Below are 26,885 nucleotides of genomic sequence, written 5' to 3' on the forward strand. Positions count from 1 at the left end.
TTTAGAGAGCTAGGGATGGGCACAACACACGTAATTTACTGTATGTAGCGTTATTGCGTGAAATGACAGTGAGATTATGCAGAATTACACGAGGAGCTTAACCCTGTATTTAGCTCTATTTTCTTGGTGCAAAATGCACCCTTGCATCCTAAAAATGGCGCTAAATGCAAAAGAACCGGAACAGCAGCAGATAGCAGCTGCTCATGCTCTGGGCCTGTGCTCTTGGGTAGGTATTTTTTCCCCAAAATTACGTGAACGTAATCCCATAATTTTCGTTCATTTCTCGTCACAAGAGTAACGCAAAATTACTCAAAATAATTCAGCATAATAAACATTTTGCCCTGGCCAACTGAGAACATTCTGAACCTGCAGGTCATGTGTGTGAATAACCCTTGGGTTGGGCAATAGAATTTCTTATATACAGCACTATGAAATTGCTTACATGTTTTGCGTAGCATAATTAAAATTTAAAAAAAACAGAAAGCATTATTATATGTCATTTCAAGTCCCTTGGGGCAATTTGGATTTGGTACCCTAATGAAATTCGCAATGGGAATTTCTTCTATATACTCTGACTTCTCAATTTTTCTTCTTTTCCGGACAAGACATCAGCTACCCTGCTAAGACAGTTTTTTCAGTATTTACTTGCAGATCCATTATCCATACCTGTTTGTTTATTTATATATTTGTTATGGATTTCGGTTGAGGGCTTAGTGTTGCCTTTCAGTAAATTTAGAATGCTTGAAGGTACTCCCTAATTGTTGGAAACGAATGGCAGCATCTTACCCTGGAAGCTGGAGGAAGTAACCATGTGTATCCATTGTCCCCACGATATGCTCACAACACTTTATGTATATATTTTATTTGTGTTTGTTTTTTTACATATCACAAATGCCAGCTCATGGGGGTACTACTTTAGACAGCATGGAAAACTTACCAACACAAAAAGTGGCATTATAATTTCTAGTAGTTAGGATGACAACAGCACTAAGATCAGCACACTCTTTTTTAGCAAATGTATATTTCCTTTGCTTGTGATATTTCAAAATAAAATGAGGGACGACCAGCAGGGGTTGACTGCTAGCAAAAGTGTCCCTAAGGGCTTGGCCTGCATGTAAGCACATATGTGGCTGGTCGAGCAGATGCCAACATTGCCACTTCTTTCTTCAAATCTACAAGCATCCATGCATTTAGAAAATTAGATTTTGTAGGGCTTATTAACAACCCCCTTGCGCCACTTTTGCGTCACTTTTAACACGGGAAAAGTGACGCAAAAGTGTCGCAAGGGGCTTGTAAATCTGCCCCTTAATGTCCACTGTCTCAAAGAGCTATGCTATTCCATTTACATGGCAATGCACGTTGCCAAGGAGTGCGCGTTCACCTTAACGTTTACTATCAAGTAACATTTTGAATGTTGTAAACATATTATAATGAACAATGTTTGAAATTTTCACAAAAATATTTGTTTGTGAACTGTGTACATTGTACAGTTGTGCAGCCCTGTCTGTGAGGTGTTGGAACTAGAGCTAGAAAGGTTTGAGAGTCCAAGTGCAGCTGAGGTGAGTTGTCACTTTTTTCAGCTCTGCTTCAGTGTTGCTTACTTTTTTTTAATCAAAAGATCTTTTTCTTACAAGTAAAGCAAGCACAATAACAGTGACTAAGCATTACACAATGCAGCATCAGGACATAGTCTGGTGAATTCGAGCCCCCATCAGCCTCTAAAGCTCTCCGGTTCCCCTACCCACCCTCCATCAATTCACAGGGCAGAATTATGGTCTGGGTGCTCCAGACCTACAGGATCAAAAGCAGTACTTTTAATAGCGGCACATAGCCCGCCTCAATAATCATTCAATTTCCCCATATCTTGGCCCATTTTTTGGGAGAGCTCTTGCTTCCATAAATCACTCTGTCTGCCAGCATGCACCAATCCATGTCCCTCTTCCTCTCACTCAGTTGTGGTGCTAGTTCTGCCATTCCACATCCTCGCTACTTTGCTCATGGCCACCATCATCCGCACTCTCATCCAGATCTGGCCCATACGAGTAAGATCAGTCTTCTCCCAGATACCACTTCACAGAGCCCCCATGTTGCCCACACACACATTGTTTAGTCAAGCAATGACTGACTCAATAGTGGTGGATTACAGGGCAGCTCTAAAGCATGTGGAAAAACATGTCCTCTTGGCTGCATTGCTTGAGGCACAATTCAGTTGTTACCCTGCTCATCTTCACCCTCGTAGTGCATGCATAATAGCATCTGTGTAGGATTTTTAACTGGACAAGGAGGAACCTAGATCTTATTGCAACTTCTCGTGGGGATAGGGGGCGCTAGAGGGCGCACTGCGGAATGGCCGCACTGTCGTGAGGCTCCCGCTGCCCGGAGCTATTATCCGTCTAGGTATCCTGATTACCATCTCTGCGCCCTGAACTGACCCCACGGATCGGTTGGGATATCGACTGTCCACCCGCGGTCCAACTCCTGATTCATTCGAAGGTTGCTGGCCGAAGTTACGAGGATCCCAAGTTTCTCCGACTCGCGCTCTGGAAGTCTGATGTCCTCTTGCCCGGCATCACTGCTCATGCCAGTCCGGGGCTCTGCACGTGGGGTGTAGGCCTAGCTCCGCCCTTCTCCGCCAGGCCCGTTCGCTGGTCGGGCAAGACGCTTGGCTCTTCCTTGTTGTCGGACCTATCTCTCGGCTATTCCATCTGCCTGCCCAGGTACCATTGCTTACGGAGGCGCAACGGATCTTCTCCTTGGATTCTGAGGGTTTTGCCCCTTTGGGCTGGAAGCGAAGACGGCCATTTCTCGTCGTTGGGAGTGGCGGGGCGTGCTGGCCTGCTCGTGCCCCCACGATTCGAGCTGCTTTCTACTTGGCCGGGTCCCTTGTCCGACCTCTATCCTGACTCCTATTTGCATCGGTCCCCCACTGCACCACCGCTATGGGGAAGCCGGACACTAAACAGTCCAAATTGTCCTTTGACTCTGGAGGGGCTAGGCGTGGGACGCGTTTGCTCCAGGAAGCTGGGACTTCGCGGTCCCCCCCCCCGAATGTCGCTGAGAGTGTCCCGCACCCACCACCACCGGACTTTGCCCAAATGATGCAGGAGATGAGGCAGGGGTTCGCCACTATAGTGGACAAAGTGGACAAGATATCGTCGCGCATGGATGCGGTCGTCCAGAAATTGAACGTGCATGAGGAGCGCTTGACGGCGGCGGAACAGCGCATTTCGGACCATGATGACACGGCGGCCACCCATACCACCCAACTGGCGAGAATGGACAACATCTTGCGTGTCATTGCTGCTAAGAACGAAGAGTTGGAAGCGAGGAGTAGGCGCAACAACGTGCGCATTGTAGGTGTCCCGGAGTCCACGAATGTGGGCAAAATGGAGACCTATGTGGAGAGGCTACTGGTGGGCGCCATTGGGACGGAAGTTTTCTCGTCCCAGTTCATCGTTGAGAGAGCGCATCGGACGTTGGGACCTCGCCCGGCCTCTGGGGCTGCACCGCGTCCCATCATTGCGCGCCTTTTGAATTATCGTGATCGAGACGCTGCTCTTCAGGCTGCCCGCACTAACAGGGCTCTCTCCTTCGAAGGGGTGTCTTTTACCATGTACCCCGACTTCACGCCGATGGTGCAGGACCAGCGTCGGAAGTTCTTGGGGGTGAAAAGGAAGCTTCGGGACCTCCAGGTGGACTACGCCTTGCTCTATCCTGCTAAACTTAGAGTGACGCATCAGGCTAAACAACATTTCTTCACCAACCCACAGCATGCTGAGGACTTTGCGAAGCGCCTCCAGCGCGAGCGAGCTGCTGCGGATCGGGGTGACGATCGAGATCCGGAGGGTGAACATTCGGCGGCTGAGGAGGAGGTCGCCAGATTCTGGTGACTTTGGACTTTGTCTATCTTCTTCCTGTTTTCTGGAGTACTGTGGACATGTATCTTTTGTATTGAGTCCTGCTGTCTTCCTTCTCCGTATTTGCGGCCTAGCTATCGTCCGTTGTTGTTTTTTTTGCTGATGCGTGGGTCATTTCTGTATTGTGATGAATGAGTGCGGTTTGCTATTTATTTTTGTGGGGTCGGTATGGCACCGCAGGATGGTGATATTTGGTGTTGCGCTCTGGGCACCCACCCCCCCGCGCTGTGCCTGGGGCCGCCTGATACTTGTTGGCGCGGACACTGGCGTGGCGTGAGGGAGTGGCGTCGTGCACCTCTGGAAGGTTCCCCGGAGGGTGTGCCCCATGTTTACCTTTGTTTTGGATTCTAGTCCTCTGTTGGTTGACTGGTTGTGTGTTGGGGGACGGGGGGGGGGGTATGCGTGGCCTGATGGTTGGGGTGGTGTCAAGTGGGTGGATGGGGTGGGAATGAAGCTGTCCATGTCTGTTTGCCCTGGACTTCTGGTTCGCTATGGGAGCTGCTGCTGTTGTTTGAGTGCACGGAAATGTTGTGGCGCCCGCTATCCAGGCTGTTCCACTTTTCTATCTGGCGGGATTGGCCCTGGGGTCCGTGCTCCCGTCCATTTTGGGCCCGAGTGCGGCGGCCGCCATTTTGGGCTGCCACGTGACGGGGCGCACTCTGCTAGCGTAGCATGTGTGCGAGTTGTGGGCCGCGTGGGATGGCTTGGCGGCGCGCGGCGCGCAGTATGTCCTGAGTGCTTGCTGCATGGATGGATTGGTTGGGGGGGAGTTGTTGTGTTTTTGTTTGGTTGGTTTGGAGATGACTGGGAAATGTGTGGAGTGTATGTGGGGATCGGTCCGTGCCCTGAGGCGTGGACCTATCGCTGGCTGTTACTGGTAGTTGGATGCCCTGTATTTGTCTGTCGGGTTCCATGGGGCCCTGAATCTGTGTGATGTCGACTGCTGTTGTAGACCAAATCTCGATTTTGTCCTGGAATGTACGGGGCCTTAATGATGCCAGGAAGTGTCGTAGTGTGATCCAGTATCTGGACAGGCATGCTATTCATGTTGCTTTTCTCCAGGAGACGCATCTGCGCCCCGCTCCCTCCCCCACTTTTGGCGGGAGGTGGGCTGCGGCCAGGGGGTTTGCTTCCTATTCTTCTTATGCTCGCGGGGTTGTCATCCTTGTAAAAAGATCGCTTGCATTTCAGGAACTTGGATCTGTGGGGGACCCTGAGGGGCGCTATGTGCTGCTGTGGGGACGACTTGGGCAGAACACTGTACTGTTTGTTAATTGCTATGCTCCTAATGTTGATACGCCAATCTTCTTTGTCACTCTGTGGGGTCATGTCCTTGCTGTGGATGCTACTCACCTTGTGTGGGGGGGGTGACTTTAATTTTGCATTTCAGGCCCAGTTGGACAGATCGGAGGGTAGTCCTCAGTACAATGTACAAGCTAGAGAAGTGTTGCGGGGGATAGTGGAGGAGGCTGGGATGGTTGATAGTTGGAGGTACACCCACCCTGCCACCAAGGAGGGCACTCATTACACCACGCATGCTCGCTCATGGGCGAGACTGGACTATGTGTTCCTCTCTAGAGGGTTGATGGCTGGCCTACGGGAGGCTACACATCTGGCTCGGACGTATTCTGATCACTGTCCGGTGAAGGTTGTTTTATCCGTCCCCGGGCTGCACAGGCCGCGCCCACCTTGGCGTTTGTTTCCGACTGCTTTGCTTGACCCGGTGTTCAAGGAGGAACTCGGTGTGGAGGTGGAGGCGTTCTTCCCTAGAAACAAGGGCTCTGTGGACAGCATTGAGGTCATTTGGGAGGCATTCAAGGTTACGATCCGGGGTGTCACTATTTCTAAAAGTTGTGGAGTACTCCGTCTGATTGTTCGGACCCTCGAGAGCTTGGAGGCTGATTTGCGAGACTTGGAGCGCAGGATGCAGGTTGACTCGGACCCCGCGCTTCTGGCACAGTTCCGCACTAAGCTTTCCGAGTATGAGGAGGAGGCTGCTCGAGAGGCTAAGCATAGGGGGAAATACTGGACGTTGAGGCGATACTGCGAGGGGGAGCGACCCGGTAAGGTCCTCGCTGCCCTTACTAGGCATCCTAGGCATGGGTCGGACGTGTTGGAATTGGTGTCTCCGGATGGCACTCGCTGTCAAGACACTTCGGAGATTCAGCGCACTTTTATTGATCACTATGCACACCTTTACACGACACAGCAGACGGGAGAGACTCGCTACGGCGGCTTCCTCGATGAGTTGGCGCTTTGTTGGTTATCGGATGGTCATCGTGAGTTCTTAGGCAGGCCCCTAGAGGTGGAGGAGGTCAGGAATGCCATCATGTCTCTTTCTAATGGGAAGGCCGCCGGGCTGGATGGCCTTCCTGCTGAATTTTATAAGTGTTATGTGGACACCATGGCCCCTGTGCTCCGTGAGGTGTTTGAGGAGTCTCTGGAGGAGGGACGTCTACCGGGCTCCATGCGGGAGGTCGCCATCACGTCGCTGCTCAAGCCGGGTAAGGATCCGCTGGATGTGGGCTCCTACAGGCCCCTCTCATTGCTCAACTGCGATGTTAAAATTCTTGCGAAGGTCCTGGCGGTGAGACTAGCCGAACTCATGCCCGTTATCGTGTTGCCTGATCAGTCAGGTTTTGTGCCCGGCCGTGCTACCTCTCACAATCTTCGCACTTTGTTTTCGCTTGTGTCGACCATTGATCCCACTGTCCCGGTTGCCGCTATCTTTCTTGATGCCACCAAGGCGTTTGACTCTGTTGAGTGGGGCTACCTTATTGATGTCCTTTGTCGGATGGGTTTCCCCAGGATTTTCATCTCTTGGGTTAAGCTTTTATATACTGATCCGATGGCGAGGGTAGTAGTGAATGGGGTGCTATCCCCCTCGTTCCCTCTCACGAGAGGGACCCGACAGGGTTGCCCCCTCTCACCCCTCTTGTTTGCTATCGCCATTGAGCCGCTGGCCTGTAGGATTCGTCAGTTTCATCAGCAGAGCGCCTTTAATTGTCTTCAGCGACAGGTCGGCATTTCTTTATACGCCGATGATGTCACACTCTATGTCAAGGACCCTGAGAACAACCTTAATTCGCTCCTGCGGGAGCTGGTCGCTTTTGGAGGTGTCTCCGGGGTTCACATCAACTGGCGGAAATCTCAATTTTTCCCCCTCACTGCTGCGGTGGCCAGGTTTCCCCTTGACTACCCTCTGGAGTGGTGTGACTCGGAGTTGCGATACCTCGGTATTGTCATATCCTTGGACAGGGAAGACGCGGTTCGGCTTAACTATGGTGTGGCCATTACTAAACTGGCGGATGATGTCACCAGGTGGATGTCTTTGCCTCTCTCCATGGCTGGTAGGGCGTCTCTTATCAAGATGGTAGTTCTGCCCCGCTTTCTTTATCTCTTTCAAAACCTCCCATATCATCCTGGTGCTTATTTCTTTCGTAGACTTCGCTCCGAGCTCTTGCGGTTGTTCTGGGGGGGCAAGCAGCCACGGGTGGCCTGGGCCACCCTTACGTTGCCTTATGCTGATGGCGGATTCGACGTCCCTGACTTTGAACTTTATTATCTCAGCGCTCAGGCGCATTATGCTTATCACTGGATGCGCCCCACGCCGTTCATGCCCCAGATCGCTGCTGAGCATTGGGTCGCCCACCCGCTCCCACTTGAAGGGATGGTTTTGGGCAAGGTGTCAGATGTGGAAACTTCTCGCACGACGGTAACGTGCACGGTGGATGCTTGGAAGCGAGTGGCTCATTTGCTGGGCGTTTCCTTTCTCTACTCGCCAGCCTTGCCTCTGTCGTATCATCCGGATTTGTCGCTGTTGTTGGAAACGGGGTTTCAGCGAATGTGCAAGCGGCTGGGTGTCCTCACGTGGGGCGACTTGTTCCATGACGGTGCCTTCCGTACGCAGGCTCATTTCTTCGGTGCGGCTGCTTGCTCCCCTCTAGACCTGTTCTACTTTGTCCGCCTGCGGCAGGGCATGCGTGCTCTGCTACCAGACTACCCTTCGGAGCCTGGGGTTACCCTCCCCCTCCACGTGCTGTTGGTTTCAGATGGGCGACACCTGGTGTCGAAATTATACGGGGCTATTCGCCGACAGCGATCGGTCCCGGCCAATCGGGTGCGCGAGCAGTGGGTTGCTGAATTGGGTGCTCCTATTACAGACGAGCAGTGGAAATATTGCTGCGGGCTCACGGCCAATGTTTCTTCTAGTTGTCGCCTTAAAATCATCCATTACAAGTTTGTTCAGAGGTACTACTATACTCCGGCGAGGAAACTACGGTTCCATTTAGCGGAGGATGACAGGTGTGCTAGGTGTCGGGCGGAAGGCGCTGACTTTTTGCATTTGGCTTGGAGCTGTGCGGGGGTATTGGAATATTGGACTCAGGTGCATGAAGCCCTGCAGGTTATGGCGGAGGATGGGGTGGCGTTAGACCCCTTAGTGATGTTACTTGGCTTCTCTAAGGACGTACCTGCCTCTCACCGTAGATTTGTTGACGTGGCCCTGCTGCTGGCTAGGCGTAGGGTTGCTTGCTGCTGGGGTCGTGGTAGGGTGCCGCGCTTTCAGGACTGGGTGACTGACCTCATATACTGTCAGGATCAATATAATATCTATTCTGACTTGATGCCTGTTCGATGCAGACCAAAGGACTTTTGGAGTCCACTCCAGGTGTACCTCCTGACCAGGGCTGTGCGGGACTCTGATTCTGAACCTGGGGACCGCGAGGGGATAGGTTGATGACAACATGATAGGCTGGGATTTTACACAACGCCTGCTTTTCTTCCGGTATCGGGAGAGGGGCTGACTGTCTCCTTTTCCTGTGCGCTATTGGGGGGTTGTAGTCTCCCTTACGACTGGTGTATTGCTGGTAATTCAGAGTGTATCCCGGTGCAGCACCTTTATTTCCTGTGTTCCTCCTATTTGAGTCCCCTCTGTCTCATGTGCTCTCCGCTAAGGTACTGTATTCACACTGTATTGTCTTATTGGCTCGCCTGCCCATGCTGGATCATTGTATTCTAACCTCTACTGTACATTTCGCTATTGCTCCTTGTATTGACTTGTGCCCTGCCCTGTACTTCCTTGTATCTCCTTGATTTTGTTTTTTTTCATTATTCTTGGCTCTGACGTACCACTGTAATGGCCATATGTGACTGTCTGTTTTGTATGTACAATTCCCTTGGACCTGTTTGTCTCCAAATAAAGGTTTAAAAAAAAAAAAACTTCTCGTGGGGATGCCAAGGCACCTGGCCACTCGTCATCCTCCAGGCCCTTAAATCTTACTCCCAGTGCTCCCGTGAGAGACAATCTCCCCCATAGATGGCCCTGAATGACCTCCTGGCTGCATGACCCTCCTATCCATCCTATAAGCAGGCTCCTACCGGGAGAGATTAACCCACTGGTAAATCGTGACGAGATGTGCTGCCAATTAATAATTCTGTATGTCGGGCAAGGGAATCCCGCCATCATACCATCTGCTCGTTTATGCGTACTTGTCAGACCTATGCACATGGACCCCACCTCAGTGGTGCTGTCAGCGTGGAAACATGATTTCATTTTGTATTGCTCTGAGATGTTTGTTTGTTAGAGAGGCGAAAATGAAATGTCAAGAAAAATCGATCATCCTCAGCAATGTATGTTGAAAATCACAAAATGCTAATAAACAGATTTGACAAAAAAATCATACCAGCTGCTCGTCAGCTTTTTAATAGCTATACGCTTGGGGTCCCGCCCCAGAGTAGTGTACGAGTTTCACTCTAGATCGTCTGAAAATAGGATGTTGGGATTGGGTAGGGCGTATTCTAAAGAACATACAGGAAACAAAGGAAGGCCATCATTTTAAATAGGGCAGCTTTCACAAAAAGTGAGAGAGGAAGGGCTTTCCAGTGTTGGACAACCCTCTGCAGATGCACCAGTGGCAGCTCTAGGTTTCGAACGTAGAAAACACCTGGATCTCTGGTGATGTAGATCGCCAAGTATCAACTGACGCTTCCTTTTTAATGTTTAATGTAATTGTCTAAAGTTTTTTTTTTTAGTCCATTGTATCTTTAATATTAAATGCTACCAATTCTTTTCCCAATATATTCTTCAACTTTCCATAGTAATTAAGCTTGTGTTTAATGTACTTGGGTTATTAGGTTTAAGTATTGAAAAATATATTTTTATGTTAGACTAGCCAATCGATTAAAACATATTTCCTCAGTTTCACCTTCTCTACTGTCATTTATTAGTGCTTTTCTAAACTGTGTTAATTGCCCCATGAAGTATTTTAAAGAGAATATGCTTTTTAATGTAAGTACAACAACAAAAGATTACAATGTTGTTTTTACTAATTACATTGATGTAATTGAAAGGAAACCTATTGAGCTACAATGTCATTTTCCAGGCAGTTGTTTACACACTATCTATTGTCAAATTGATTTCTCACTTGGTGTAGTTGAAATCCATTTCTACTTCTGTTACTCCTCAGATCTCCTTCATTGGATAAGGGATAAAGTAGAAAGGGTTTGGATGGCAGCTTATGTTTCATTGAGGAAAGAGAAAGCATACCACAGCCTCTTGGTTGCTAACATTTATTCATACTGTACCAGAATGTTTGGCCTTTCTAAAGTACATATGCAGAATAGAGTTCTTTGACCTGCCCACAATAGAATGCAATAGGCACAATAGACATGTGCTATAGTGCCTATTGAGAGTTACTCTGAGAACGTGAAGATAAACTCCATCTTGTAGATTTTAAAGTGTAGGAAATCTGCCTATTCTACATGTTAACCCTAGATTTTTCACCTTATTCTGGAACCTATTTTTGTTGGACTTAGAATTCTGTGCACTGTTACCCCTGCTAAAGAGGAGTAAATTGCCTGTGCTTCCCCTTTAAAAATGTCAACATAAGCTTATTCTTAATTAGCACAATTGTCTTACCTATAAGTTTATAGTAAATGGAGTAGAAATAGACCCCTGGCATGAAAAGCTAGTTGGCACCTGTGGACTGCAGCACCTATTGTGTCATCCACTATTGTGGCAGTGAAAACATGGCTTCAGGCCTACCCTGTCTTGACAGCAGTAGATGGAACCCTACTGCGCAGATTTGTCAAAATTACCCATTTGACAGGTAGGGAAACTGGATTTTGATTATTAAATAAGTCACCCCTAAGCACACCTTGTAGCTCACAGGGTAGGGTGCTTAATGTTTAAGAGTAGAATATGTGGGTCATTAGAAATGGCATGTTCCTCCAATGACTAGGCCCAAAATTACATTTCTACTGGCCAAGCTGAAGCTAACACAAAGGAAAACTTTCAAATGTGTTTCAGCTTCACATGATTTCAAAGAACTATTTTTTCACTTAATAAATATCCATTCTAAGCCGAAGTCAAATTTTTAAAATGTACCTTTAAAAAAATAAAGTTACCTTTACCCTGCCTGAAGTTGCTAGAGGCTATTCTGCAGTGACTCTTCAGCAAGTGGCCAGCTGCACTTAGTCTGAATGAAGTGTGAAAGAGGTGTCAACATTGCTCCCAAGACGGAGACAATGGCCTGGGTGTGGGTGTTTATGTCTCCTAGCAGGTAGACCAGTTAGGGTGGAGCCAGGAACTTCATTAACTTTAATGGGGCCGGCCCTGTTACAAGCAAATGTTAAGTGACACTTGGGAAGGCCCAGCCTTTGTCCCTATCGTCAGGGTGGCACCATGGCCAGTAGGAGGAAAGCTACCTCCAGAGCTGGTATTGAGTGACCACAGAGGAGGGCACTACACATTACCTAGGCCGCACCTCTGGATGGGCACACAGGCTTGTACAAGGGGAGAAGATTTTCCTCTTCTTGAACTTTGAGAGTCAGGGTTACTGTGGGATTGTTTCCTGTAAGGCAAACTGGAACAGATTGATTAGTGAGTGCCCAGGTGTCACCACCTTTCACTAGCTGATGCCATCCCTGGAACCATCCAACAATCACTTTCTGGGCCTTTGCAAGATCATAAGAGGAGTGGACCCTCTGTGATTTGATAGAAGCCCTGAAGGACTGGTCTTGCTTCCTCTCGTACCCAGGACAATGAAGTGGACTCCAAGGGTCAGTTGGCTGACCTCCTATGTGGCTACATGGCCACAACAAGCTAAAAGAGTCTTTTTTCCTGAAGTGCCCAGCTGACCATTGGCAACTGGACTGGACTTTGCTGTTGGCTTTTGCCCATCAGCCTGAGAGTCTCTTAAGTGCCTTCCCTTGATGTCCTGGTACATTTGAAGTGTACTTTGGTTGTGTGGGCCACAAATAAAAGTCTGGTACCTTTTTAAAAACCTTTCCTCCAGAGGACCAGTGGGACCTACGGGTAAAAGTATCTGACTGGCAGATAAACAGTGTTGAATTGAATTTTCACCATCACCCTGCTCAAAGCTCCCTGCACCTCTGAGAAAATGACTAATTTTCATTCTGCGTTCAGTGAGAAATCTCCAAACCTTCAGAGCTCCAGGGGGACCAACCTGCCTCAAATATCGTCCTTCGGTAAAATGGGTGCAGGTACAGCTCTTTCTCATAAAAAGGCAAAGTCCAGTTCTGCTGTGGTACTTTAAACAAATTTCAATGCTTTTCTTTAAAAAAAAAATGAATATGCCCCTTTCTGAAGTCTGACGTAGAAACCTTTTTGACTTCCAGACTTTTCACCATGGCTAATCCACTTGGTGTATCTGACCAGGGCTCCATCACAGTCGGCCTCAAATCGTGCCTAGGTTCAGTACAACATCCTACTTTGTGGAGCTATTTTTCTAATTTAAAGTTTCAAAATTCATATATCCACTTTCCCTTAATAGGTTTTTGCTGTTTTTGTGTTATTTTGTTTATCAAATTATACTCTATATTTCTCATGCTTTTTAGGATTTTTATTGCTTGACGTTTTGACTTTGTTACTGTTTTGTTACTGCATAACTATTTTATACATTGCCATAAGTCAAACTTGCCAGCTATGGGCTGTAGGTACCAAGGGGGTGAGCTTAGTTTAATTTAGTGACTTTGAGGATCCACCCTTACAAGAAGTATTATTATACCTTGAGGCGGGCAATCGCCCACCCCAAATAATAATCCAACTTCTTACACAAGGTGTTTACTGAAAATTAAATGCTGAGACTTTGAATTGAAGATACCCATGTGTTGTAATACGTCATACGTTTAGTTGTATTACATTTCTAATTTGACTCTCTGTTTTACATGCAGCAAACGGATGCCAGCGCTTCTGTCTCAGAAAATGTAACTTCCTATTGTGTTATATTCCCAAAGTCAGAGGGACCACCTTAAAAATGCTGGGCTGACATGAACACATCCCCACTAAAGGGTCAGTTAATTTTTAACACTGTGCTAACTTCTTATTTTTTCCCTTATTAGAAGCAGGTATCCATAGGAGTGGGAAGATTTTGAAGAAAATTACTCGCAGCCTCGGGAATCAAGCTGTGGAACCTGTGGAACATTGTTTTTAAAACGGATGCCTTTAATCTGCTGCCCTGCACCCTGCTCCTGATCAGCTAGGACCCAGGACTCTAGCGGACGCTGCCGGGGCCGGGACTGCGAGACCCAGGTTGCTCAGCGCTTCTACAACCCAGCGCACCTGGTGTCTCTTCCCGCCCCCAGCCCTCCGCCCCTCTGTGCTTACTCTCTCTCATAAGGCTCGCGGCCCCCGCTCTGCGGGTGCCGCTCGCAGCCTCGGGAATCAAGCTGTGGAACCTGTGGAACATTGTTTTTAAAACGGATGCCTTTAATCTGCTGCCCTGCACCCTGCTCCTGATCAGCTAGGACCCAGGACTCTAGCGGACGCTGCCGGGGCCGGGACTGCGAGACCCAGGTTGCTCAGCGCTTCTACAACCCAGCGCACCTGGTGTCTCTTCCCGCCCCCAGCCCTCCGCCCCTCTGTGCTTACTCTCTCTCATAAGGCTCGCGGCCCCCGCTCTGCGGGTGCCGCTCGCAGCCTCGGGAATCAAGCTGTGGAACCTGTGGAACATTGTTTTTAAAACGGATGCCTTTAATCTGCTGCCCTGCACCCTGCTCCTGATCAGCTAGGACCCAGGACTCTAGCGGACGCTGCCGGGGCCGGGACTGCGAGACCCAGGTTGCTCAGCGCTTCTACAACCCAGCGCACCTGGTGTCTCTTCCCGCCCCCAGCCCTCCGCCCCTCTGTGCTTACTCTCTCTCATAAGGCTCGCGGCCCCCGCTCTGCGGGTGCCGCTCGCAGCCTCGGGAATCAAGCTGTGGAACCTGTGGAACATTGTTTTTAAAACGGATGCCTTTAATCTGCTGCCCTGCACCCTGCTCCTGATCAGCTAGGACCCAGGACTCTAGCGGACGCTGCCGGGGCCGGGACTGCGAGACCCAGGTTGCTCAGCGCTTCTACAACCCAGCGCACCTGGTGTCTCTTCCCGCCCCCAACCCTCCTATATTAGCATAGAGGTGAGCGCGCACGCGGGACGCGCGCGGGACATAGCCCGGGGCTAAGCCCGGGCAAAGGGTGGGCCCTCTGAGGCCCTCCGAGGACCAAGAGGACTGGACTGGCCATACCCCCTCGCAAGCCTTTAAAATTGTAGATGATATTATTGTGATTTTTTGGCATAGGATCATATTGTTTGGCAATTGGTACTATTGGCACTATTGAGTTGATTAGTTTTATCATTGTAATATATTACTAACAGGGTTTGCCAACTTAGTTACGCCATCTTACCGTCAACTATAGTACCCCGTGTTGGTTATTTGCTGGTGTCATATAATGTCAGCACGGAAAACGAGAAGCCAGGCGGTGGCGGGGATAAAAAACACCAAAACTAAAAAACTTACTAGTACTCTGGATAGTTTTATTACTCGTACACACACCCTAATTGATGAGGGTATTATATTGATGGAACGGAGGGTTTCTCAAGATTTGCTCCAGGCCAAAAGGTCATCATTGGGTAATGTAGCCCTAGCCTGCACTCCGAATAAACAATCGCGTTTATCGGATACGTCCCATTTACCTACTACTCTTGTGACCCCTGTATTGTCAACGGTATCTTCATTACCAGTAGCACCACTTGAGTCTGCAACCCTTACAACACCTATGGCTACCCCAGCTATTATACATACAGTCCCCCTGGAGTTAGAGGGGCCCACTATTGTGGGGAAAACACCCTCTCCAATACCATCTGCCACAGAAGGCCTTGGTGATGTTATAGCTAGTCAAAATATTTTATCTAGTATGGGGAACGCGGTTGGTGGGGGAAATGGTTCACAGGAGGGAGAATCAAGTGTGGATGCCCCAGTAATCTCTACTAGGCAACCTCGAGCATCACACCCCCTGCCCTTAGAGTTACCAGATGTATCAGTATCCGACACAAGTCTGGCTAACATTCTTGATAATGGTAGTCCTGATGTGTCTGTAGTGAGTGAAGAAGATGTGGATGCGCCCTTCTTTGACACCCTAGCAACTCTTATTAGGTCTTTGCTTTTGCCCCTGGAAGTTAGACTCCAGGGCATAGAAAACCAATTGGGAATTATATCAAATGACCTAAATCGCAAGGGGGTTAAAGTAAATCAAGAAATTGAGAAGAATACCCCTAGTACTATGGGAAGCCCACACCCATCAGTTAAGATCCCGACAACAGCACCCACCCAGCAAACTAAGCCTTGCCCAACCGTTACTACGGTGCAGAAGGTTGGTAAACTGACCACCGATCAAGCCATTATAGATGTTAAGAAACACACAGCAACAGCCAGTGCAACTGTGCCTAGTACTATCCAGAGCCAACCCGCTGTGAAGACACCACGGGTACGGCGGAATATTAATTTACCATCTGACGCCTGCCCATTTGTGGTAGTATTAACAGGGGTCCCTGAGCTCACTACAGATATCCCCGAATCATTCTGGGGTCTTAAAAATAAAGTTTGTCATTGGTTGGACACAAACCTTCCATCCCCACCCAATATGAACAAGAATATTCTTATGGTAGAGAGAACACCTTGGGTGGGAAAGAAAAAGAAACATCTTAAAGGAGACTGTGTGGTGATTACATTTGAAGACCCTTGTATTGTAGAGTTTATTTGCTCTGGGCCTAGCCGCATTAATGACTCCGAGATTCTAGTTAAACCTTTGTCTTACTTTTATATGCCCGCGGGGAATCATGATAATAGATGGAGCTGGTTAAGGATCCCCTCGCATGAACCAGGTTGGAGGAGATTTGAAACCCCGGGAAATCATCGCTCCTACAACTGGGGAGACGCTGGAAAAGGAGATTGGCAAGAAGTGCGTAGAGGTAGAGGTAGAACCTACCATGGTGGTAACAGGCTCAAGGAGGGATGGCTGGGCCCACAGTTGGACCATCCTATCCAATGTTATAATCGCTTCAATGGTCTGGAGGAAGTCGATTGACTTACCAAGCAGCCCATTGACCAATTTTGTAGTAGGGTGGAGCAGGCTTTACCTGGAGATGAATCTAATATACCTGTAGACAGAGTGGTTATTGTAGGCCCCACCTGTGCTGATACATATACTGTATCTCCAGCTGCAGTTGGTAGCTGTTTGCAGGATATAGTACCCACAGGTCAATTGGAACCCAAGTCCCTGTGTCCCCTTATCAATATTTTATCATGGAACATTGCAGGTCTAAAGAAAAATTTAGTAAATCCCGATTGGAACAATTTTATTAACACCTTTGATATCTGTATGTTTCAAGAAACATGGTGCCTATCCCCTGAATATATGAATGGTTACTCTACATTCTATGTTCCTGCTGTCTTACCGGGAAGAGGCCGACCCTCTGGTGGGTTACAGATTTGGGTGAAAACATCTTTGAACTGCCGTGTTATTTCTAACAAACACATTTCTAACGACATCTTGCACATCACTTTAAAGAATAGTATAGGGGGCTATACATACGAAATTTTTTGTATTTATGCTAGAGGTCTCCAGGGAGGGCTTCTTTCTCCAATACTGGAATTATTGGATGTGGAGTTGTCAAAACTCCCGACCAGTTCTAAAATACTGGTCGGGGGGGATTTCAACTGTACATTCGAACCCCTAGATGTGGAAGAGGTACTGGGTCCGAACATTGTGGAAAGTAGACAGGGCATACCCCTGCTAAATCTTAACCCAATTAAGAAATGGTCATCAAGAGTTATTCAGCTGAATGCCCTGGTGCTAGATCATAACCTTTGGGCCCTAAACGGCCGTACAAAATCAGATAGCTCAGGTGCTATGACCTTTAATAGGGTGGGGTGCCCCTCTCGCATCGACTACATCCTTTTGGATGCACACTCATGGCCCGACGTAATAGACATGGTGGTTAGGGAGTCCTCCTATAGTGACCACAACCCCTTATGTATGCAGCTTAGGTGGGTACGCGGCCGTGAACCTAGTCGGGTAACTGAGATGCTAACTAAAGAAATCTTCCCTGTAAACAATAATAGGAAGCTGAAATGGAATGTAGTCAAATGTGATGAGGGGAAGCTCCAAAACATTACGGATTTAGTATCCAAAGAAATTAGTAGTCTGACAGCTCTGCCCCACTCTGAAGTTAAGGTAGCCGGTCCCAGTTTGTTGGTATCCTATAGTAACTTAATAAGTAAAATAGGAGCCCATTTTTGTAAGAAGCAACCGGCAAAATCAGGCCTTAATGGTTTTAAAACCACAAGTAACCCATGGTACACGAGTAATTGTAGAATCAAGAGGAAAGCAATCACCAAAGCAATACAAAGTAAGGACTCTGTGGCCGTACGGGCCGCCAGGAAAGATTATACAAGAAGTATAAAATCCGCAAAACGAGCCTGGGAGGAAGAGCACTGGCAACAGCTTAAGGAAGCAGCACGTGGGAAAAATGTTGTTACTTTTTGGAAATTAATTAACACTCTAGATAGCAAGGGAGCAGGAATGATTTTAAATCACATTACGGAGCAGGAATGGTATTCCCATTTTTTAAAGTTGTACTGCGAGGATAATTTGGACAGCTCGCTACCACAATTAGCTAATACCCCTGGAAACATGCTCTGTGAAACTTTGATCCATAATAGGGATCCATTTTCGCAGAGAGAGGTAGTAGATGCTATCTCTAAACTACTGCCTGGGAAGGCCCCAGGCCAAGATGGCCTCCCAGGGGATATGTTAAAATATGACCCAAATGTATGGGCTAAGTATATTTCATGTCTGATGAACTTGATCCAGGCTGGTCACCCTGTTCCAGACTCCTGGAAAGGCGCTGAGGTGATAACTATTTTTAAAAAGGGCGAAAGGGATGACCCCTCTAATTATAGACCAATAAGTCTGATAGACACCATTCAGAAGGTGGTAGGAAGGGTGATCATAAATCGCACAGAATCTTGGCTTATGGATAATAACATCTTGTCCCACTTTCAGGCCGGGTTTAGAAGTAATATAGGTGCAATAGATCAGGTCTTCAGATTTTGTGCAGTCTGTTGGAAGTCAGTGCTAATTATGAAGGGTAGTCTATACTTGGCTTTTATAGACTTGAAGACAGCATTTGACGTTATCCCACGGACTAAGCTTTGGTCGGTCTTATCTGATATGGGTTTTCCTAGTTACCTTCTACAATTTATTGTTAAACTTCATGATGGAAATTATGCCAGAATCCGCTGGGGATCTCAGGGTCAACTGACTGAGAGGATTCCGGTAAACAGGGGAGTGAGACAGGGGTGTGTGATGGCTCCAACCTTGTTCTCCCTCTTTATTAATGGGGTGGTAGACCATTTGAGGGAGGACCAGGCTGATGCCCCCACCCTTGCCGGTGAGAAAACACCTACTCTCCTGTTTGCCGATGACACCCTCCTCATGTCTAAATCCCCTATGGGTCTGCAGAAACTGCTTGATCGGTTTTGCAGTTTTTGTAAAGATAGAGGGTTGACAATAAATACTTCTAAAACAAAGTTGATGGTGTTAACTTCGAAAAAGCAACATAGGAAGGTTAACCTCTTGTTGAATGGCTCCGCGCTGGAGGTGGTTCAAGAATTTGATTACCTAGGAGTAAGACTCTGTAATAATTTGAGTTGGTCTGCCCATATTACTAAAATGGTTTTAAACCTTAAAAGGGTGGCAGGAGTGATTCTCAAAAATCAGCGACGTTCTATTAGCAGACCCATAGCCCCTACCCTGGCAGTATACGAAGGGAAAGCACTGGCGGCGGCAGTTTATGGTTCAGAACTTTGGGGTGCGGAAAATACAAAAGCTTTAAAAGTGGCGGAAAATAAGTTTATTAGAAATATGGTTTCGCTACCTTTATCGTCCCCCTTGAAACCCTTATTTTTAGACCTGGGCAAAAAATCAATAGTAGATCTGGTGCAAATTCGCCCTTTGTTATTTTGGGTTCGTCTTAGAAGGACCCCAGAACTCTCTAACTATGCCATGGTTTTGGATGAGTTGATTGGTTTGAATATAGCCAACAAAATCAAATGGTTGAACAATCTAAAGTGGCTCGTGAAAGCCATAGGTTTGGAGGAGAGTTGGATCTCACAAATGCCGCCCCCAAAAACAATTGTAAAGAAACTATATTGGGACTGGGTTGTTGCAAAAGATCTTAGGCACCAAAATTGGGGCCACTTAACCAACTCCTTTCTTGAACATAAGCCCCTTGGAAAATTGGAGCCCTTTTTGGATTTTATCCAGGTCCCTCGAGATAGAACTTTGTTTCTGGAATTCAGATACGGCATTTTACCTCTTAACACATTCAAAGAAGGTTGGAAGGGATATAGCGGTACAGGGGTTAAATGTCCAGGTTGTCCCTGCCCGAAAGAATCATTAGGACACTTCCTATTTGCTTGTGTAGCCTACAAAAAACCTAGAGATAGGTGGTTGAAACCTGTTTGTAGGAATTTAGGGGTGAGGGAACATAGAATAGCCATGCGTATTTTACAAACAAATGTCATTTCTATGCATATGATTTGTGGGGTGGCTAAATATGTGGCGAATGCTTGGTTCATTAGGTCAAAATTTTTGCCCACTGTCTGAAATTACTTTTATGTTAATAATTTGTTTACTGAGGAAATTTTAATTTTTGTGTATAGCTATTTTGGATCTTGTGTGTTGTACTTTTATGAAACTTGTTTCGAATAAAGTAAAGTATGGGAAAATTACACAAGTCTGTTAATGCATTTGCTGGGTCCTAATTTCTCACTGCAACTCTCTCATTGCATTGGCTTGAGCTACTCGTAGTAATAATGTATCTTATAACATATAGAAGGCTTCGCATATTCCTTCAAGTAATCAATGTATCCTTTTTGTCTATTTTCTTGACTGTTATGTGAAGAGGACTGACGGATATCAGGTGATTACATTTGGTACAACTTGGGTTTATGAAGATTGAGTAACTATAGTCTGAAAGGGATGTGATCATTTTTAGCACGGCCTTCATACTTGTTTACTTTAAGTGATATAGCCTTATGCTGTCACAAAAGCATCAGATAAATATAAATATAAAGTATCTCGCAATCCCGATTGCACACTAAATACACTGAAAAAACGCATAGAAACGGAGAATTATTGTGGACCCTACAGTACCTTTGCCAACACTGACAAGTTAAAGAACATGCCCTGAAGAGGCATAGAGAAAATGTGAGGATATTTTAAAACTAAAGACAATAAAGAAATGCATTTTAGTTTCTGCTGTGGCCTTATTTCTCTACATTTAATGGTCTTCCTCTTGTCTCTAAATCTCGTTTGCCAAGTTTAATTATTCTCTCCTCTCTATTAAGTGATTCTTCAGAAACACAATAAGTATGTGTCCTTAGTTTATTTTAGCCATTTCACTTATCTAGGGTAATCTTCTGCTCCATGGCTTGCTTGCCTTTCACCTTTTATGTTCTCTTCATTACTGTTGGCCATTCATTAACCAAATAGCCATTATACCCAAAATAGAAACCTAGACTTCTCTGGCATATGTTCTCAGCATACATTAGCCAGTGCTCCAAAAGAGAATCCCTCATCCATGTAGTCTCTGTGGGAGGAACATGTGATTCACTACAAGGACAATACAGATGATTGACTCACAGTTTGTCTGCTCAAATCTTTTCAGAATTTGTGTAAAACATACACTGGGATGGAACGTGTGATAAGAGAAGGCTGTTCTGCAGATCCTTACACTTCTTTTCCATCAGTTCTCAGTCAGTGGTTCAATATAATGCACCGAGGTTGGGTGAAATAATCTTACACTTAAACGGCTAGCATTGTCTTGTAGGGCAACAATCACAAACATAGTTCCTAATCACTTTTGTAACCATACAACTAGACCTACATTTCTATCATGCTTGCTGCTTGCTTTGGTACAAACTGCGAAGTGGTGTATGAATAAAACTATTGCAGTTTTCTTCAGCTAATTTGTCTATAATATTTACTGCAATCTGGCTTTGGTACAAACTGCGAAATGGTGTATGAATAAAACTATTGCAGCTTTCTTCAGCTAATTTCTCTATAATATTTTCTGCAATCTGCTCTGTTGAGTCTATCTGTATACAAATGTGAGTCTTGTAATTTTCCTCTGGACTAGTCTTAGCTGACCTGTTGCTTTCCGAAATATTGACTCCTTACTGTAAAATGCTTTTTTGTTCCATGTCTTGGAACTGCTGAACATTTTATGGCATTGGCTATGTTTTTCTGTCTTGTTTGAGCTCAGTTGTCTGTAAGGCTGGACGTAGTCCAGGTCTCGTTACATTTTCTTATCCCTATATCTTATCAAGATGCCTTTCTTTCCCAGCTCAGTGGATATGAACTAGTATGCTTGTCATGAACAAGTGATATCGTTATTTTTATGCCTATGTTGTTTGAAGAACACAGAACCTTAACTTTCTTGTTTTTCTTTCAGGTATGAACCACAAAAGCTTGCCAGGTCTGAGATGCTCTAAATAGTTCTCATTTGGTTGCAGAAGGAAACAACACTCTCAGGTATGAGCCTTCTTTTTGGTCTCTGGACTCCCACAAAGTAAGGGATCTCCCTGTCATCTTCTCCTGTCTGTCTTCATACAGGTTGGGAGACGACTGACATTGTTTCAGAATCAACGGTTGAGGACGTTTGACTCCTTCTGGATGGGTTAAGTTGCCTGTCTCTCCATGTGCTCCTCAATAATCATTTGAACACAGGACCTACCCAGATATTTTAGTTTTTGTTTTTATAGTGTTGAATTGGTCTATGTTTCACTTCAGTGTTATCGCAGTTAGAGTTGTGTCCACTCATTGTCAAAATTCAAAAAATGAGGCAAGTCCATTGTGTACTTGTTCTGACTGCCCATACTGTTGTGCTCCTTGGGTTTGTGTTCGATATCCAGAAGGGACATGGCCACATGGGACCGACCATATTTGGCGTCTCCGTGTTCGTCACACATCGTCCCACTCTCCTTGCCCGCCCTACTGGACGAAATCTCGACCACCTTCGATCCTCGGGGCCTAGCACGGCAGGACTTGGGCTTGTCGGCACTGTGGGACCGGTGAGTCTTCGGAGGGAGAGAGCGAGTGTACAGGGGCACTGGCGGCTCGCACTCAGTACTGTAATGTAATGTAATTTTATTTTTGTAAAGCGCGACTTACACTCCACGGAGCATCTTGGCGCTAACCACCCGTGCCTAGAAGGTGTTTGGCCGGGGAGCTAGTGAGGCACCGGTGAGACAGTATCTGGTATCTCTAGGAATTGGGGTTAGACTAGGGCGAAACAGGCTGTGTCTGTGAGTGTAAAAATCCATGTCTTTAGAGCCTTTCGGAAAAGGTTCTCTGACGGGATCTGGCGCAATTGGAGTGGTAGTTTATTCCAGGCCCTGGCACCCAGCAGTCCAAGGGACTTTCCTCCTTTCGTGGCTTATCTGAATTTGGGAGTCACCAGCAGGTTCAGGTTGGAAGATCTGAGTGAGCGGGAGGGCACATATCTTCTGAACCTTTTTGACAGGTAGGTAGGACCCAGCTGGTGGTAGGACCTAAAGGTGATTACTAGGATTTTGAATAGCACCCTTTTATGGATGGGCAGCCAGTGCAAGATCTTAAGTGCTGCTGATGCAGACGACTTCCTGGGACATCTCAGTACGAGGCGGGCGGTGGCATTCTGGACCATCTGCAGTCGATGCAGTACTGCTTTACTAGAGCCTGCATATAGACTGTTGCAGTAGTCCAGACGAGATGTAATAAGAGCCACTGCCACCGTCTTTCTGGCTGTCAACGGGAGAAGGTCGAAGAATCTTCTGAGGCCTTTGATTATGCTAAAGCAGGACCCTGCCACAGCACCTGCTTGTTGCCTAAATGACAAGGCCTCATCAAACCTAATCCCAAGGTTGCGGGCCGTAGTAATGGTGTTTGGGGGGACTTCTGCATCCTGTGGCCACCATGATTTGGGGGAAAGGTAAAATTTCGGTCTTGCCCGAATTACATTTGAGATGGTGTTTTCTCATCCAGTCGAATGTGGCGGTAAGACAATCTCTTAGATTTTCCTCTGCCTTTGTTGTATTGCTGTCTGGTACGAGGATAAGCTGAGTATCATCAGCATAAGATATAGTGCTGATGTGAAAATGTGTGATAAGCTCTATCAGGGGGGTCATGTACAGGTTGAATAGTACTGGGCTCAGGCTTGAGCCCTGTGGTACCCCTGTTTTTAATGCTTTCTCCTCTGAGTGGTATTTCCCTAGTACCGTGACTTGCTTCCTGTGGCTGAGAAAGTTATTTAGCTATTCAAGAGCAACTCCTGCTAATCCTGAATCTGCTAGGCGGCCAATCAATACGGAGTGTGAGACTTGCATCCTGCACCGGCCCAAGGGCCCCCAGTGACTTATGTTGATCTGGGCAGCCCTTATTGCCCTTTACTGACTGCTGATTATTGACCTTGCGATACTGTGTTTCACCTGGTACAGCTGCCACAGGCAGGGGGCCGTCGGGGGAGGGAGCTGAGGCGAGCGTGATAAGGAGAGTAATGGAATCAATCATGCTCATGACTGACCCCCCCCCTCCCACCTTCTACCGGACCACCAGTGACCTCACCTCTCTGTCAGATCGGGGGGATTGAGGTGTACACTAAAAAGAGAAATTTAAAGAACCCTGCAAGAAGTGCTCAGCAAATGCGTGCTTGTGCCCCCCCCCCCCTTAATTCAGGAGGGATTAGGTGGCATACAACTAAGCAAAGACTGAAGTGTCAAAGCTCCCTCTAGAAAGCCACAGGAGGGACACCACACGGGACCTACTGATCCATAGACACTGTTAACTACAGGAACCCACAATTCGCTCTCCACCATTTTTGCACCAGCAATCGCATCAAAGTACAGAAGACCTTGTCGCAAGTGCGTGCTCATGCCCCCTCCTCATGCGATTTAGCTTAATCTAGAGGCTAAGTCCCTAAACATTTATAAAAGTCTAAAAAAATAAAAGTGGCTGTACAAAACACACAGGAGCACAGGCGGGGTGAGGTGGCATACCACCAACAAAGTGATCAACTTTTCTTGACCAAAAAGGAAGTATAAAAGATCCTGTCAGAAGACCAGAAGCTACAGGACGAGCCCATCAATCCATTACTAATAACCTGTGCAGACACAACTGAGGGCCTTGCTACAATCTTTATAAAATCTACTCTAAACTTAAAACTACAAGTAATTGGCAATCTGCAACAGTACTAGTATGTGGTTTGCAATCAAGAAGTGAGTAGCATAGCTACGTGTGCTGAGTCCATTCTCGCGGTAACAGCTCCAATAGATTGGGGCATGGTTTGCGAGTTCAACGCAGTGCTCCTTCTTACTGAAGTCTGGTAAACCGAACTGCTCAAGGTGACAGATAACATAACATCTGGCAAGGTCAGTCAATAAGTTTCTCAAAAGATCTGCACCAAAATAAGTCCTTAAGGAAGTTCATGACTGACAGTGTGTCAGCAACTTGACAAAAGAAAGCGCAGGTCAGATCAGCCCACTGATTTCACCTATTCAAACACTCTTTGGGAAGACAAACTGAGCCAGTAAGTTCACGTTTCTAAAGGGCCGAACTGCAGTTATCTGCTCAAAATAAAAAAATATTGAGGGCCTGCCAAACTCTCTTACAGCTCAAAAGACAGTCCTAATAACTTGTTCTGATCGACGGCCCAACCTGAACTCAAACGAGGTTGTAAAAACAACAGCCACAGTAACAAGCAAAATGCCAGGTGACCACATCGCTACGACACAGGCTCAGGTCCATGGTCCAAAGCTACAACATTCAACTTCAAGGCCTGATCAACGACCGGACTCAATTTGGTCTTCTATGCAGGAGAACAACACCTGCAACAGCACCAGTAACCCAATTGAAGAGCCTGATGATTCCTGGCTACACTCAGTCTCAATAACGAACAACGCAGATCTTATACAAGCAATGGGGGTCAAGACAAGACCATCAGCCTGACTGGCAACCATGAAGAAAGCATGCACTCAATAATAGAACTCTTGAGTCACCTAGATGCAACAGCTCAAGCATACCCAAGCACCGATGCCAAGTCATCAAGACAAGGTTTACTAACTTCAACACAGTTCCAGACAGGCAATACAGACCAAATCATCCTCTATGCTTCAGAACCAAAGGCAAGCAGTGAGAAGAAAGAAGCATTTGTGGGAACCCAAAGTAATGAGAATCACGACTTCCTAAAGGTGGGGAGCATTTCAAACTTACACTCCTCATTACTAAACATTCTACAAACCTCAATCTCGACACTCAACATGCAATCAGACAAACTAGGTCTTCAGATCGACCTCATGAATATCAGTCACTCACATTTCTGGCTTCAACACCAAACTTGAAAAACTGACAGCTCAGATAACCAGTGTACAAGAAAAGATCCCCCTCAATTCACCAAGAAGTCTGTGGATGTGGCCCAACTATCGATAAGCTAAGTTCTATCCCAGCCATCCTAACCAACATTTTAAATGAGAAGAAAAATCGCAAGGCTGACACCTAATAGGCCCACCCTAGAGCAGAATGACTGCCTTCCAGCTCAATCATTAGAAATACAACAGATTCTAGAGCAAAGTAACTCAGGCAGCTCTCCACGAAAAAAATCTTGTGCATCTGATGCCTATTGAACAGGCACCTCAACTCCCTGATTCATCTATGTTAAAGGCTTCTGATCAGAGGACACCTAAGACTCTAGTGCAAACCAAAAGACTGAAGAAGTGTGCTAGCAAAGCACGAAGAAGCCCTCGCTGGACAGCGAAGGATGATGTATGTAATAACAAATTATATCCCATCTTTGAAGACAAGCCGAGACATCAAGGTTTAGTAACAGCAAACACCTCAACGATTTTGCCCAGAGATAATTATCTTGAGAAACTCGAAGAGCCAGAGGTAAACCATATATTCTTGGATTCTTTAGACTCATCGCAAGCAACAGCCAGAAAAGACCCGTACCATGTAGAAGACATGGGCAATATCATGAGGCTGTTAGCTGTAATACCCACATTAAAACATATAAAATAATAAGTCTTGTTATCAGTCAAATGCCTTGCAAACGAGGACCATAGACAACTGGAGCAAACCCTCACTACATGGAGAATGGAAGAAGAGATAGCACTCCTAATGAATAGTGCTAGTGAACAGTTTGAAGCATGGGGTATAGCACTCTCACTGCGCTACCCTTCACCTTTACTAAATCTGGTCAGAACAACAAGCACCGAACAGGGTCCCACTTGTTGGACTCAGTTCTTCAAAGCGCTCATGGTACAACTTGAACAAGTACTCAATCAAAAACCAGCCACTGGACGGGAACCAAGACCAATGGCACTCTCTTGCGTCAGCCTTAAACGCTACTTTGAAATGAGTGACTTCCAACATATGTGACAATTAAACCCCAGGAAAGTTCCCTATGTATTCTCTCCTGGAACATAGCAGGCGCAAAACACAAACCACAGGATTTGGAACCACTACAAATATCCTAGCAGAAACAGCAATGGTAGACAAATGCAAGGACTTAAAGAAAAAGTTCCATCTATGCTTTATAGATTTTAAAGCAGCGTTTCATTGTGTTGACCGAGGTCTTCTGTGGGAAA

At 46.6% G+C, this 26,885-nt stretch overlaps 1 protein-coding gene across 1 annotated transcript in view; it reads left to right on the top strand.

Annotated features, from left to right (window-relative positions):
- LOC147722286 (THAP domain-containing protein 1 B-like) overlaps positions 1-26,885 on the top strand; it is a 143,305-nt gene that overhangs the window by 42,862 nt on the left and 73,558 nt on the right. The window contains exons 2-3 of the mRNA XM_086964796.1: positions 13,113-13,230; positions 21,719-21,798. The gene's annotated coding sequence lies outside the window, so the exon portion shown is untranslated. The remainder of the gene's footprint in view (positions 1-13,112; positions 13,231-21,718; positions 21,799-26,885) is intronic.

Source organism: Lissotriton vulgaris, chromosome 4_1 (genome assembly GCF_964263255.1).
Source record: "Lissotriton vulgaris chromosome 4_1, aLisVul1.2, whole genome shotgun sequence".
Taxonomy (NCBI): Eukaryota; Metazoa; Chordata; class Amphibia; order Caudata; family Salamandridae; genus Lissotriton; species Lissotriton vulgaris.